This window comes from Cherax quadricarinatus, chromosome 25, assembly GCF_038502225.1.
Source record: "Cherax quadricarinatus isolate ZL_2023a chromosome 25, ASM3850222v1, whole genome shotgun sequence".
NCBI classification, from domain to species: domain Eukaryota; kingdom Metazoa; phylum Arthropoda; class Malacostraca; order Decapoda; family Parastacidae; genus Cherax; species Cherax quadricarinatus.
The window spans coordinates 38,042,607-38,060,323 of record NC_091316.1 but is presented as its reverse complement, the minus strand read 5'-3'; positions in this window follow the sequence as shown (position 1 = coordinate 38,060,323).

Genomic DNA, 17,717 nt, shown 5'->3' with positions numbered 1-17,717 from the left:
AATGTTAATGTAAAAATTTTTAATTTTGCTCCAAAAGAATCTTAGAAAACTTACCTAACCTTATTATAACAAGAACAATTTATTTTAGCCTAACCAAACTAAATATATTTTAGATTTGTTTACAATAATTTAATACTAAACAAACACAGTGAAATATATTTTTTTCGTTAGGTTCAGAATGATCTTGGCGAAATTACTGCATACACAAATTTTCACTTGTCCTATATGGCAAGATGAGCGTTGCTATTTAAGACAAAATCGCAAGTTCTGCCTATTCGGCACGACATATGTATATATATATATATATATATATATATATATATATATATATATATATATATATATATATATATATATATATATATATATATATATATATATATATATATATATATATATATATATATATATATATATATGCATGCAATAAGATCACAGTAAACAGGTGATTTTAAAATATGCAAAACAACCACTGTGAAAGAGTAGTGAAATTCCAAGCGCTTTCGTGACTACTCACATTGTCAAGGAACTATGAAAGTAATACATCAAAGGAACGCAATAAAAGGGCTTAGACCACACCTCACAGTCAACTCCCTCAACAAAGAAACACCTGACGCGCGACAATACCAGACTCATAAGAAAAGAGGAACACTGCAGTAGGTCAGCTGGTCCAACTAGACAGGTCCTCACGACATATATATATATATATATATATATATATATATATATATATATATATATATATATATATATATATATATATGTATATATATATATATATATATATATATATATATATATATATATATATATATATATATATATATATATATATATTGGATGGGGTCCACCAATGGTGTAAATTGTGGGACCCACAGCCTCGGAGAAGTGTATAAAAAGGCTTCAAGGATGAATATTTGGATTTCTTCCTGAAGCCGTTTGAATATTCCACTTCCCCTACCACCCCATCTTTTCATATTTTTTTTTTTTACTAGTAGGAATACTTTATTACATAATATGGTACAAAAAATTTAAGAGATACATTGTTGATATGAAGGTGGCATATACGGTACATGTTGTTACGTGTGTATCACCGATTATAGGGCGAAAATCTCATCCAGCTCCTCATATATATATATATATATAAATATATATATATATATATATATATATATATATATATATATATATATATATATATATATATATATATATATATATATATATATATATATATATATATATATATATACATATGCAGGCAATAAGATCACTAATAAGGCAAATAGATTGTTTAATAAGGCAAATAGATTGTTTAATAAGGCAAATAGATTGCTGGGATTTATATCAAGAAGTGTAAGCAACAGAAGTCCAGAGGTCATACTGCAGCTTTATACATCATTAGTAAGGCCTCACCTAGATTATGCAGCTCCATATTACAGAATGGACAAATTCGTTAGAAAACATTCAGCGTAGAATGACTAAATTAATACATAGCATCAGAAATCTTCCTCATCAAGAAAGATTGAAGACCCTTAAATTACATTCACTTGTTAGTCGAAGAATGAGGGGAGACATGATCGAAGTGTATAAATGGAAGATGGGTATTAGTAAAGGAGATATAAATAAGGTCTTGAGGATATCTCTCCAAGAGAGAACCCACGATAATGGATTCAAATTAGACAAGTTTAGATTTAGAAAGGATATAGGAAAGTATTGGTTTTGGAAATAGGGTAGTTGATGAGTGGAACAGTCAACCTAGTTGGGTTATTGAGGCTAAAACCTTGGGTAGTTTCAAATTTAGGTTGGATAAATACATGAGTGAGAGGGATTAGATTTAAGTAGAACTTGCATATGAGAGTGGATAGAGTTATCAGAGCTTATTTCTTGGGTGGCATTGAAAATTGTGTTGGGGAAATGTTTTGGTAGTGGGATGGATTGTGAAGAACTTGCCTAGTATGGGCCAACAGGCCTGCTGCAGTGTTCCTCCTTTCTTATGTTCTTATGTTATATTTTGTGGTCCAAACTGCTGTCGACAGATGTGTGGAGGACCTGACACAGCTGTAGGATACTGACACACAAATTTTGCTTCTGCAACACAAATTGATTGGTGTTGTGGTGACACTGCTGGCTAAGACAGCGTCTCCGAGCACCTGCAGTGTCTAGGACGTGAACATCCACAATACTGACCACTTGGGAATAACAATACTACTAGTAAAAATGTAAATGGTACTAGAAAAGGGAAAATCATACAGAACAAGGGGGTACCTGAGTCAGTCAACGAAATGAGCACAAGTATGGAATATAATGTTATGTAATATAATATTTAATGCAAAAGACACCTTAAAACAAAATTTTTGATTAGGGAAAGAATTGTAATACCACTGATATGAGAAGACTGAAGCACTGCCACACAGCAGCATGTCTTGAGAGGGAAACAGGTGTGGTATGATGATGGTTTAGCGTCGTAGTGTTCTGTAGACTTGACTTAAGAAATCGTAATGACCGCGGGTTCAATCCCGGCCGGGGGTATGGTTTGTTCTGTAGACACTACGACGCTTCCCATAAGCCAGGCTTGGGGTTAGGCATTGTGAATTTATCTCATGGCTAAGCACTTGGAACCATCGGGACTGTGTGGAGAGTGGCGTCACGGTGTAATGGCGTCGTGGTGTAGAGTGTGGCGTCGTGGTGTAGGGTGTGACATCGTGGTGTAGGGTGTAGCATCGTGGTGTAGGATGTAGTGTAATGGTGTAGGGGTGGCGTCATGGTGTAGGGCGTGGCGTCGTGGTGCAGAGCGTGGCTTCGTGGTGTAGGGCGTGGCTTCGTGGTGTAGGGTGTAGCGTCGTGGTGTAAGGCGTGGCATCGTGGTGTAAGTCGTGGCGTCGTGGTGTAGGGTGTAGTGTCGAGGTGTAGGGCGTGGCGTCGTGGTTTAAGTCGTGGCGTCGTGGTGTAGGGCGTGACGTCGTGGTGTAGGGTATAGCGTCGTGGTGTAGAGTGTAGCGTCGTGGTGTAGGGTGTAGCGTCGTTGTATAGGGTGTAGCGTAATGGTGTAGGGTGTGGCGTCGTTGTGTAGTGCGTGGCGTCGTGGTGTAGGGCGTGGCGTCGTGGTGTAGGGCGTGGCGTTGTGGTGTAGGGCGTTGCGTCGTGGTGCAAGTCGTGGCGTCGTGGTGTTGGGCATGGCTCAGAAAAATGACTAGGACCCTGACTAAGAAGTTAGACTCTTCCCAGATCACAGAGGACGTCGTTGAGATATTGACAAGCAGCCAGTGACGCTGATTAATAAACAGACATAGCAGAAAGTAGCGCGCATGTTGCGCTAGGAGCAGACAGGCTGCGCTAGGAGCAGACAGGCTGCGCTAGGAGTGGGCAGGCTGCGCTAGGAGAAGACAGGCTGCGCTAGGAGTGGGCAGGCTGCGTTAGGAGTGGGCAGGCTGCGCTAGGAGTAGACAGGCTGCGCTAGGAGCAGGCAGGCTGCGCTAGGAGTAGACAGGCTGCGCTTGGAGCAGGCAGGCTGCGCTAGGAGCAAGCAGACTATGCTAGGACCAGACACATGTCAGAGGGATGGGCCGCACCACAAGACAAGACACGTCGGAACAATAATCATACTAAAACATCACCTCTGGCTACTGTAGCCTGGGAACTATGGGAGGAGAGGCTACTGTAGCCTGGGAACTATGGGAGGAGAGGCTACTGTAGCCTGGGAACTATAGAAGGAGAATAAAAAAGTTTCAGGTGACTCGGAATCTGAAGCAAGCTGGACACAGGTGACTTGGGGCTCCTGTACCAGGTGAACATCTTACCACCCAGTTCTAGGTGACGGCGTCACGATATGTCCAGACTGTGGAATGGCCATGGGCATAAAATGCTTCCCACACGATCTGTGGCATAGGCAGTCTAATCAGGGAACAGGTTTGGTTTGAACCCTCGGCAAGCGAGTCAGAAGACTCACTGGCCAGTGCGTTAACTACTGGTTCGGGTGTTTTTAATAAGATACATCCAACCATGTATATTTCTGTACACCATAGGGAGGTTAGCATGAGTCACCACAGTGTTCATAAATGTAGGTTTTCACAGAAGATTCTTACACCAGCGTGGCTGTGGTGCACTCTAGCTCAAGTCCCTTCAAAGCCGCCATCATGATTAAAGACTGAACTCGTGTAATTACGATTTCGTGATTCGCAGACAGTATGCTGGGACACTTCTTGGCGCCGTAATCTCGTGGATGCTGATGAGATGTAACGTGCTGGGACTGGACTCCCTCCTTCCTAGCTCTATCCTCCAGTTATATTTGGTGTTCCTGAAGCGCTGGAATGGACAACCCACTATTTCCGTTGCTGCAAGCTTGGTAGCTGGCATGTAGTAGCCGGGCAGGATATAGAGAGCATTATACTATCTGGGTTACACCAGGCAGAGAGTAAGGGGCACCCACAGCTAAGGTCCTATGGAGAGAGATGTCAGTCCAAAAGCCGGCCTAGGAGTGAAAGCGAGGCAGAAGCCTGTTCTTGATTACCACAACACGAGAGTTGTCCGCCCTTAAATACACGGGAATCGTGCCATGGCAGGAAATGTGAAATTTTAGGCAGCCTGGTTATAATACCTGGTCATCAAATCTGGCTATTAGACCTCATCATTACACCTGGTCATCATTCCTGTTAATAGCACTTTGTCAGTAAGCCTAGTCGTTAGTCCTATTAAGTAAACCTGGTCATTATTAGTCCTGTTTGTTAAAACTGGCCATTACACATGGTAGTTAAGCCTGTTCATTAAGTCTAGTCAATAATGACCATGAAAAACTCATTCTCATATTTTTGAAACCCGCGCTGAAACGACATTAACTTCAACGTTACAGTTTCTGGAATTTATTTGGTAATTCCCAGCTCACGAATACCCCATCAGGGAAATATCAAACGATAATAGGAAATATTAATGAAGGATCGATTATATTATTATTCCTAATGGGTGAACGAGATATGGAACCAATAATTAAATAATAAACAGATATTCTCATAGCAGGAATATTACCCATTCTGATGCGATAAGATGTCTTAGTAGGGAAAATAAGATACAAAAATATTAAGCATCTTAATTTGTTCAGAACAGACAAGAACAATGGATACAAGGTGCATAATCAAGAACAGTCGACAGGATGAATTTCAGGTAGATAATCAAGAACAGTCGATAGGATGACTTTCAGGTAGATAATCAAGAACAGTCGATAGGATGACTTTCAGGTAGATAATCAAGAACAGTCGACAGGATGAATTTCAGGTAGATAATCAAGAACAGCCGACAGGATGAATTTCAGGTAGATAATCAAGAACAGTCGACAGGATGAATTTCAGGTAGATAATCAAGAACAGCCGACAGGATGACTTTCAGGTAGATAATCAAGAACAGTCGACAGGATGACTTTCAGGTAGATAATCAAGAACAGTCGACAGGATGACTTTCAGGTAGATAATCAAGAACAGTCGACAGGATGAATTTCAGGTAGATAATCAAGAACAGTCGACAGGATGAATTTCAGGTAGATAATCAAGAACAGTCGACAGGATGAATTTCAGGTAGATAATCAAGAACAGCCGACAGGATGAATTTCAGGTAGATAATCAAGAACAGTCGACAGGATGAATTTCAGTTAGATAATCAAGAACAGCCGACAGGATGAATTTCAGGTAGATAATCAAGAACAGTCGATAGGATGACTTTCAGGTAGATAATCAAGAACAGTCGACAGGATGAATTTCAGGTAGATAATCAAGAACAGTCGACAGGATGAATTTCAGGTAGATAATCAAGAACAGTCGACAGGATGAATTTCAGGTAGATAATCAAGAACAGTCGATAGGATGAATTTCAGGTAGATAATCAAGAACAGTCGACAGGATGAATTTCAGGTAGATAATCAAGAACAGTCGACAGGATGAATTTCAGGTAGATAATCAAGAACAGTCGACAGGATGAATTTCAGGTAGATAATCAAGAACAGCCGACAGGATGAATTTCAGGTAGATAATCAAGAACAGTCGATAGGATGACTTTCAGGTAGATAATCAAGAACAGTCGACAGGATGAATTTCAGGTAGATAATCAAGAACAGTCGACAGGATGAATTTCAGGTAGATAATCAAGAACAGTCGACAGGATGAATTTCAGGTAGATAATCAAGAACAGTCGATAGGATGACTTTCAGGTAATCAAGAACAGCCGACAGGATGAATTTCAGGTAGATAATCAAGAACAGCCGACAGGATAAATTTCAGGTAGATAATCAAGAACAGTCGATAGGATGACTTTCAGGTAATCAAGAACAGTCGATAGGATGACTTTCAGGTAGATAATCAAGAACAGTCGATAGGATGACTTTCAGGTAGATAATCAAGAACAGTCGACAGGATGAATTTCAGGTAGATAATCAAGAACAGCCGACAGGATGAATTTCAGGTAGATAATCAAGAACAGTCGATAGGATGACTTTCAGGTAGATAATCAAGAACAGTCGACAGGATGAATTTCAGGTAGATAATCAAGAACAGTCGACAGGATGAATTTCAGGTAGATAATCAAGAACAGTCGACAGGATGAATTTCAGGTAGATAATCAAGAACAGTCGACAGGATGAATTTCAGGTAGATAATCAAGAACAGTCGACAGGATGAATTTCAGGTAGATAATCAAGAACAGTCGACAGGATGACTTTCAGGTAGATAATCAAGAACAGTCGATAGGATGACTTTCAGGTAGATAATCAAGAACAGTCGACAGGATGAATTTCAGGTAGATAATCAAGAACAGTCGACAGGATGAATTTCAGGTAGATAATCAAGAACAGTCGATAGGATGACTTTCAGGTAGATAATCAAGAACAGTCGACAGGATGAATTTCAGGTAGATAATCAAGAACAGTCGACAGGATGAATTTCAGGTAGATAATCAAGAACAGTCGACAGGATGAATTTCAGGTAGATAATCAAGAACAGTCGACAGGATGACTTTCAGGTAGATAATCAAGAACAGTCGATAGGATGACTTTCAGGTAGATAATCAAGAACAGTCGACAGGATGAATTTCAGGTAGATAATCAAGAACAGCCGACAGGATGAATTTCAGGTAGATAATCAAGAACAGTCGATAGGATGACTTTCAGGTAGATAATCAAGAACAGTCGACAGGATGAATTTCAGGTAGATAATCAAGAACAGCCGACAGGATGAATTTCAGGTAGATAATCAAGAACAGCCGATAGGATGAATTTCAGGTAGATAATAAAGAACAGCCGACAGGATGAATTTCAGGTAGATAATAAAGAACAGCCGATAGGATGAATTTCAGGTAATCAAGAACAGCCGACAGGATGAGTTGATACTGGATCACTATAAATGAGTTAAGTGATGAGGTGCATAGTAAACTAACGTTCACACAGAGCTACAGTGTGCACAATATACTACTGCCGACAGAAGAGATACCGGGTGCACAATAAATTACCACCACAGGATGGTTGCAAAGTGCACAATAAACAATTGCACTTTGTATGGTTATGGTGTGCACAGTAAACTATCTCAGATTGGATGGTTACAGAGTGCACAATGAACGATCAATAAACTAGAGCTTACCTAATGGTTGCAGAGTGCACAATAACACTGGATGGTTACAGGGTGCACAGTAATCTGTCACACACTGGATGGTTACAGGGTGCACAGTAGTCTGTCACACACTGGATGGTTACAGGTGCACAGTAATCTGTCACACACTGGATGGTTACAGGTGCACAGTAATTTGTCACACACTGGATGGTTACAGGTGCACAATGATCTGTCACACACTGGATGGTTACAGGTGCACAGTAATTTGTCACACACTGGATGGTTACAGGGTGCACAGTAATCTGTCACACACTGGATGGTTACAGTGTGCACAGTAGTCTGTCACACACTGGATGGTTACAGGGTGCACAGTAATCCGTCACACACTGGATGGTTACAGGTGCACAGTAGTCTGTCACACACTGGATAGTTACAGGGTGCACAGTAATCTGTCACACACTGGATGGTTACAGGTGCACAGTAATTTGTCACACACTGGATGGTTACAGGTGCACAATGATCTGTCACACACTGGATGGTTACAGGTGCACAGTAATCTGTCACACACTGGATGGTTACAGGTGCACAGTGATCTGTCACACACTGGATGGTTACAGGTGTACAGTATTCTGTCACACACTGGGTGGTTACAGGGTGCACAGTAATCTGTCACACACTGGATGGTTACAGGTGCACAATATTCTGTCACACACTGGGTGGTTACAGGGTGCACAGCAATCTGTCACACACTGGATGGTTACAGGTGCACAGTAATCTGTCACACACTGGATGGTTACAGGGTGCACAGTAGTCTGTCAAACACTGGATGGTTACAGGGTGCACAGTAATCTGTCACACACTGGATGGTTACAGGGTGCACAGTAATTGTCACACACTGGATGGTTATATGGTGCACAATAATCTGTCACACGCTGGATGGTTACAGGGTGCACAGTAATCTGTCACACACTGGATGGTTACAGGGTGCACAGTAATCTGTCACACACTGGATGATTACAGGTGCACAGTAATCTGCCACACACTGGATGGCTACAGGGTGCACAGTAATTGTCACACACTGGATGGTTACAGGTGCACAGTAATCTGTCACACACTGGATGGTTACATGTGCACAGTAATCTGTCACACACTGGATGGTTACAGGTGCACAGTAATCTGTCACACACTGGATGGTTACAGGTGCACAGTAATCTGTTACACACTGGATGGTTACAGGTGCACAGTAATCTGTCACACACTGGATGGTTACAGGTGCACAGTATTCTGTCACACACTGGATGGTTACAGATGCACAGTAGTCTGTCACACACTGGATGGTTACAGGGTGCACAGTAGTCTGTCACACACTGGATGGTTACAGGGTGCACAGTAATCTGTCACACACTGGATGGTTACAGGGTGCACAGTAATCTGTCAAACACTGGATGGTTACAGGGTGCACAGTAATCTGTCACACACTGGATGGTTACAGGGTGCACAGTAATTGTCACACACTGGATGGTTACATGGTGCACAATAATCTGTCACACGCTGGATGGTTACAGGGTGCACAGTAATCTGTCACACACTGGATGGTTACAGGGTGCACAGTAATCTGTCACACACTGGATGATTACAGGTGCACAGTAATCTGTCACACACTGGATGGTTACAGGTGCACAGTAATCTGTCACGCACTGGATGGTTACAGGTGCACAGTAATCTGTCACTCACTGGATGGTTACAGGTGCACAGTAATCTGTCACACACTGGATGGTTACAGGGTGCACAGTAATCTGTCACACACTGGATGGTTACAGGGTGCACAGTAATCTGTCACACACTGGATGGTTACAGGTGCACAGTAATCTGTCACACACTGGATGGTTACAGGGTGCACAGTAATCTGTCACACACTGGATGGTTACAGGGTGCACAGTAATCTGTCACACACTGGATGGTTACAGGTGCACAGTAATCTGTCACACACTGGATGGTTACAGGGTGCACAGTAATCTGTCACACACTGGATGGTTACAGGTGCACAGTAATCTGTCACGTACTGGATGGTTACAGGGTGCACAGTAATCTGTCACACACTGGATGGTTACAGGTGCACAGTAATCTGTCACACACTGGATGGTTACAGGGTGCACAGTAATCTGTCACACACTGGATGGTTACAGGTGCACAGTAATCTGTCACACACTGGATGGTTACAGGGTGCACAGTAATCTGTCACACACTGGATGGTTACAGGTGCACAGTAATCTGTCACACACTGGATGGTTACAGGTGCACAGTAATCTGTCACACACTGGATGGTTACAGGTGCACAGTAATCTGTCACACACTGGATGGTTACAGGTGCACAGTAATCTGTCACACACTGGATGGTTACAGGTGCACAGTAATCTGTCACACACTGGATGGTTACAGGTGCACAGTAATCTGTCACACACTGGATGGTTACAGGTGCACAGTAATCTGTCACACACTGGATGGTTACAGGGTGCACAGTAATCTGTCACACACTGGATGGTTACAGGTGCACAGTAATCTGTCACACACTGGATGGTTACAGGTGCACAGTAATCTGTCACACACTGGATGGTTATAGGTGCACAGTAATCTGTCACGCACTGGATGGTTACAGGTGCACAGTAATCTGTCACTCACTGGATGGTTACAAGTGCACAGTAATCTGTCACTCACTGGATGGTTACAGGTGCACAGTAATCTGTCACACACTGGATGGTTACAGGTGCACAGTAATCTGTAACACACTGGATGGTTACAGGTGCACAGTAATCTGTCACACACTGGATTGTTACAGGGTGCACAGTAATCTGTCACACACTGGATTGTTACAGGGTGCACAGTAATCTGTCACACACTGGATGGTTACAGGTGCACAGTAATCTGTCACACACTGGATGGTTACAGGGTGCACAGTATTCTGTCACACACTGGATGGTTACAGGTGCACAGTAATCTGTGACACACTGGATGGTTACAGGTGCACAGTAATCTGTGATACACTGGATGGTTACAGGTGCACAGTAATCTGTCACACACTGGATGGTTACAGGTGCACAGTAATCTGTCACACACTGGATGGTTACAGGTGCACAGTAATCTGTCACACACTGGATGGTTACAGGTGCACAGTAATCTGTCACACACTGGATGGTTACAGGGTGCACAGTAATCTGTCACACACTGGATGGTTACAGGTGCACAGTAATCTGTCACACACTGGATGGTTACAGGCTGCACAGTATTCTGTCACACACTGGATGGTTACAGGTGCACAGTAATCTGTCACACACTGGATGGTTACAGGTGCACAGTAATCTGTCACACACTGGATGGTTACAGGTGCACAGTAATCTGTCACACACTGGATGGTTACAGGTGCACAGTAATCTGTCACACACTGGATGGTTACAGGTGCACAGTAATCTGTCACACACTGGATGGTTACAGGTGCACAGTAATCTGTCACACACTGGATGGTTACAGATGCACAGTAATCTGTCACACACTGGATGGTTACAGGTGCACAGTAATCTGTCACACACTGGATGGTTACAGGTGCACAGTAATCTGTCACACACTGGATGGTTACAGGTGCACAGTAATCTGTCACACACTGGATGGTTACAGGTGCACAGTAATCTGTCACACACTGGATGGTTACAGATGCACAGTAATCTGTCACACACTGGATGGTTACAGATGCACAGTAATCTGTCACACACTGGATGGTTACAGGTGCACAGTAATCTGTCACACACTGGATGGTTACAGGTGCACAGTAATCTGTCACACACTGGATGGTTACAGATGCACAGTAATCTGTCACACACTGGATGGTTACAGATGCACAGTAATCTGTCACACACTGGATGGTTACAGATGCACAGTAATCTGTCACACACTGGATGGTTACAGATGCACAGTAATCTGTCACACACTGGATGGTTACAGATGCACAGTAATCTGTCACACACTGGATGGTTACAGGTGCACAGTAATCTGTCACACACTGGATGGTTACAGGTGCACAGTAATCTGTCACACACTGGATGGTTACAGGTGCACAGTAATCTGTCACACACTGGATGGTTACAGGTGCACAGTAATCTGTCACACACTGGATGGTTACAGGTGCACAGTAATCTGTCACACACTGGATGGTTACAGGTGCACAATCTGTAAACTAACAATACTTACAATAAATAATCAATTTTGTATGGCCTTCGTATTATGGCTTTAGTTACCCCTAAAAAATTCTTCGTTACATTATGTACGTATATGGTAATTAAGGTTTCTATTTAATGACTGACTTTATTGGTGTTAATGTAGGTGGTTACTAAGTGGGAAGGTTCCATCACAGTCTTTAATAATTTACGTGTTTTCAGGAGGAGGAAATCTTGAGGTGGTATATGCTAAGTGGAATACCTAATTAATTCTGCTAATTAACTCTGCCGATGATAACGAGTCACACTCGTTCACCCGTGGTATGACAGTGTGAGGGAGGGGTTGTGGTGGAGGGGGTGTGAAGGAGGAGGAATTGAGCCAGAAGGTGAGATTAGGAAGAGTGAGGTTTGAGAGGGTAAGGGTAGGAAGTGCGAAGAAGATTGTCTTTTGGGAGAAAGGCTTGAAGAGATGGCATCAAATGGCGCTTTTATGTGATTCAGTATTTCGTCTCTTCACAGGGGTAGCGAAGCTTTTAACATTTATAATGACCTATTTAACACTCGTCTATTGATTTATAAGATTAACCTTTAATTCTTTCCTTTTACATGTCTCGTCAACACCAAGTGTCGTTTTACGTTGTTTATGCCAAGATCCCGCACTAAACTACGTCTCTTTTGCATTATTTATCAGAACTTCCACGATATGCTATACTTTACCTAGTGTTTATGTGGAGATCACGCAATAAACTACACTGAATTTTTTTTTGGTCACCTTTCGTAAACATTTAAAGCTCTGGCACTGAGGATTTGGAAGTTATCCAAGCCATTTCAGGAATTTTTATTGACCTAAGAAAAGCTTTTGACACAGTAGACCACGACATCCTACTCCACAAACTTGATCATTACGGTATAAGAGGCCATGCGCTTGCTTATTTCAAATCTTACATTACTAATAGGTATCAGTAAGTCACCATTAAAGACACAGCATCAGCAACACGGCCACTTGATACTGGAGTTCCGCAGGGAAGTGTCCTTGGTCCCCTGCTCTTCCTCATATACATCAATGACCTTCCAAACGTATCCCAACACCTGAAACCCATTCTCTTTGCTGACGACACGACCTATGTCATCTCTCACCCTAATCTTGCCACCCTCAACACCACTGTGAATGAGGAGCTGATCAAAATATCGACTTGGATGACAGCCAATAAACTTACGCTTAACACTGACAAAACCTACTATATTATGTTTGGTAGCAGAGCAGGAGATTCACAAATTAACATTAAGATTGACAACACTCTAATTACCAGAAATAATGGGGGCAAATTCCTAGGCTTATACCTTGACAACAACCTGAATTTCAGCACCCATATGCAGCATATAACCAAAAAAGTATCCAAAACGGTTGGGATCCTCTCCAAGATACGATACTACGTGCCGCAAAATGCCCTTCTCACACTATACCACTCACTTATTTATCCATACCTCACCTATGCTATTTGTGCTTGGGGATCAACTGCAGCAACACACCTAAAGCCAATAATAACCCAACAAAAAGCTGCAGTAAGAATAATCACTAAATCCCATCCCTGGCAACACCCCCCCCCCCACTCTTCATAGACCTAAACTTACTCCCTGTTCAGTACATCCACACTTACTACTGTGCAATCTACATCTACAGGGCCTTAAATTCTAATATCAACCTTGACCTAAAACGCTTTCTTGATAGTTGTGACAGAACCCACAGGCATAACACCAGACACAAACATCTCTACGACATTCCCCGTGTCCGACTAAACCTTTACAAAAATTCAATGTATGTCAAAGGCCCTAAAATCTGGAATACCCTACCTGAGAACTCTAGAACTGCAGACACATTCATCACCTTCAAAACTACCATTAGAAAACATCTTATCTCCGTGATACACCCTGTCAACTAACTACACGAATACCACCTGGTGGTTCACACACTCACTGACTCATTTGACCATAAACAGAAATATTAATCTCAATATTAAAATAATGAATCCTGTGATACTCCAATACTGAAACTATGTACTGTGCCAAAACAAAAGCATTTACATTGCTAAACTCACAAACTAGTATTTAGTCACTTAGCCATAATATCAACTTACCTCATAATTTGTAATATTTTACAATTAAGAATAAAACTAAGTCTGCCCGAAATGCCTAGCCATGCTAAGCGTTCTAGTGGTACACTCTGTAATCACTATTTTACTACATGTAAACCACACAACAACCAAATTTCTGTAAACTCAGCATTGTAATCCTTATAGAGAATAAACTTTGAATTTGAATTTGAATTTGAATTCAACCTTGCTCAGAGGGCGCGTTAACATGCTTAATTGTCCAATAATTTGGTCCTCGTTACTTTACACGAGTGTCAACAATTTGAGGCCGATGAGATGGGCCTTTGCCGGTTATTTAGCATAATCAAATCGGAAAGTTGGAAAAAGAATTAAGAAAATAAGAAAAATATCAGGCAACGTCTTCAAGGTCTCTCTCTCTCATCGACACCATGCCTAACCCTTCTAGGGTAGGGTAGGTGCCTGAGCCCGAGCTTTTAGCTCATAAGACTGTCATTCCCATTTGCCCCCTTGGGGCGGGGATGGCAGACCAGAGAGGCCTAGCTTGTGGCTAGGCCTGGGGACAGTTGGTCCCAAAGATGAGGAGGTACTTGTGCCTCCTCCCATGGGAGACTTAGGTCTCATACACTCCCTAAAGAGGGAACCAAGGCCGGGCCACCACTTGGGAAAGGCCCGGGCCGGGAGAATACCGGCTAATATTTAATAATAATAATAAATTCAAGGTCTCTCGAACATCGATACCATGCCTAACCCTTCTAGGGTAGGGTAGGTGCCTGAGCCCGAGCCTTTAGCTCATAAGACTGTCATTCCCATTAGCCCCCTTGGGGCGGGGATGGCAGACCAGAGAGGCCTAGCTTGTGGCTAGGCCTGGGGACAGTTGGTCCCAAAGATGAGGAGGTGCTTGTGCCTCCTCCCATGGGAGACTTAGGTCTCAGACACTCCCTAAAGAGGGAGCCAAGGCCGGGCCACCACTTGGACAAGGCCCGGGCCGGGAGAATACCGGCTAATCTTTAACTAACTAACTAATTCAAGGTCTCTATTCGGGATATAACAACACTAACAAAAACAGTAATAATAACAACAATAATAACTTTAGGTAATTCTACAGTTATTACAAACAATGACAACATCAACAACTTTAATAATAATAATAGTATTACTACTAATAATTATTTATATTATTTATAATTATTATAAACATTATTATAATTGTTGTTAGTAGTACTAATAGCAGTATTTTATGAACGTGTATAACTAGTGATACACAAGACTGTGGAACAGCATTCTAAGTTCATTATACTCTCACACTGTCTTATACTCAGTGTGTGTTGCTTCATCATACTCTCACACTGTCTTATACTCAGTGTGTGTTGCTTCATCATACTCTCACACTGTCTTATACTCAGTGTGTGTTGCTTCATCATACTCTCACACTGTCTTATACTCAGTGTGTGTTGCTTCATCATACTCTCACACTGTCTTATACTCAGTGTGTGTTGCTTCATCATACTCTCACACTGTCTTATACTCAGTGTGTGTTGCTTCATCATACTCTCACACTGTCTTATACTCAGTGTGTGTTGCTTCATCATACTCTCACACTGTCTTATACTCAGTGTGTGTTGCTTCATCATACTCTCACACTGTCTTATACTCAGTGTGTGTTGCTTCATCATACTCTCACACTGTCTTATACTCAGTGTGTGTTGCTTCATCATACTCTCACACTGTCTTATACTCAGTGTGTGTTGCTTCATCATACTCTCACACTGTCTTATACTCAGTGTGTGTTACTTCATCATACTCTCACACTGTCTTATACTCAGTGTGTGTTGCTTCATCATACTCTCACACTGTCTTATACTCAGTGTGTGTTGCTTCATCATACTCTCACACTGTCTTATACTCAGTGTGTGTTGCTTCATCATACTCTCACACTGTCATATACTCAGTGAGTGTTGGTTTGTCATATCATTACATTGTAATATACTCAGTGAGTAGTTGGCTTGTCATATCATCACATTGTAATATATTCAGTTTCATTATAACACACTGTCACGATCTTTCTTTGTCACTATGTCAACAATACAAGCCATCTGTCTAAATTAACCTTTGATTTTTAGCAGTTTACCTGGAGTGCGAGAAAGTCCAGTTTGCTGGTATAACAACGTTGTTATTCTTACGTCTACTGCTGAGTAACATTTGATTTGTGATTAATAGATTGCTGTAACATCAAGGAAACATTTGTATCTATTAATTATGTTTAATGTAAAGTAATCTAACTCATGCCACAACACTTGTTGTGTACCCATAACATTTGTTGCATGATCTCAACACTTGCTCTGTACCCATAACACTTATGTGATGCCAGCATTTGCTGAGTGACTTCAACACTTACGTGACCACAGCACATGTTGTGTAACCACTACACATGTTGATTACACTGTGTAATCATCAACACTTGTTTTATGATCCCAACACTTGTTGTGTGACCCAAAGACTTCTTGTACGACCCAAGTATTTGTTTTGAGACCACCCCCCAGTATTTGTTTTATGACGCTCTAAGACTTGTTTTAGGGCGTCATAGGGCGTCAGATATGGCGGATGCCTGGCCCCTAAAACTTATAATGTGACCACAGCACTTGTGTGACCCAGTACAGGTGCTACGGCATCTTGTGATGTGTGACCCTAACACTTGCGTAAATCAACACTTGCTTTGTGAGTCAAATACTTGTGTGACCTTCATACTGGTTTTATCATCCCAACATCTGCTGTGGGATTGCAACAATATCTCCTTGTATGTCCCAAACACTTGTTGTAACCCTAACACATGCTGTCTTGACCCCATCACTTGTTGGGGCAACTAAAAATATAAACCAATGAGTGCTTGGTTTACAAGTGTATATCAAACACTTTTGTGTGTTGTCCTAACTTCATCACTTGAAGTGTAACACCAATCTTCGCTCAGCGACTTCAGTTGGTCTTCAATAGTTTAATAACAGCGATACCACAGTGTTCGGTGTGGTGGAGAGAGAAAAATAACAAAAAATGACGAAGTCTAGTGATATATTCACGAGGCCCAAGTCATCCATGTTGTTCAAGAGCTGCCACCCCTCAAGGAAGGTTCCTTGATGTTGGTGAGGGGCTCTTGATTTAGGGAATTGGATCTGTGCTCCAGTTCCCCGAATTAAGCCTGAATGCCTTCCACATATCCCCCCCCCCAGGCGCTGTATAATCCTCCGGGTTTAGCGCTTCCCCCTTGATTATAATAATAATAATCAAGAGCTGCCAGCGATCACCACTTCACTCAACACGCAAATCAAATACTTTTACCAGAATATTTTTTCACATCAAAATACCTTTTTTAGTTGGTTTTTACACCAGCTATCCAACACTGAAAAAATTGCCACCATGAAAACCTGTGCTAGATACAAAGTACAAAGTGAGATGTGGCTTAGGTAATGTGTAATTTCTGTGACAAATGGAGTCATGGCCCATGTGCAGATATCCACCAGTCTACCAAAAATGATACTAAAACAGGGAAAAGTTTCTGTCTGCCAATTCGACATGAGACAATGGGAGCAAATTATAATTATACTAGAAGACAAAAACACTAACAAAAAAAAACTGTCCTTTTTGGAAAATTTGACAGCCTAGTATAACAGAAGGGAAAGAAGGAGTGGGTCAGGTGGAGCTGTCACCCCTGGTGCTGTCTTGGAAGATAGTGTCTGTAAAGATATAGAAATTCAAGACAGTGCACCAGATGGAGGTAGTTGTGTTAGTACTGTAGTAGCAGGAAATTACCAAGACAAAATATCCAG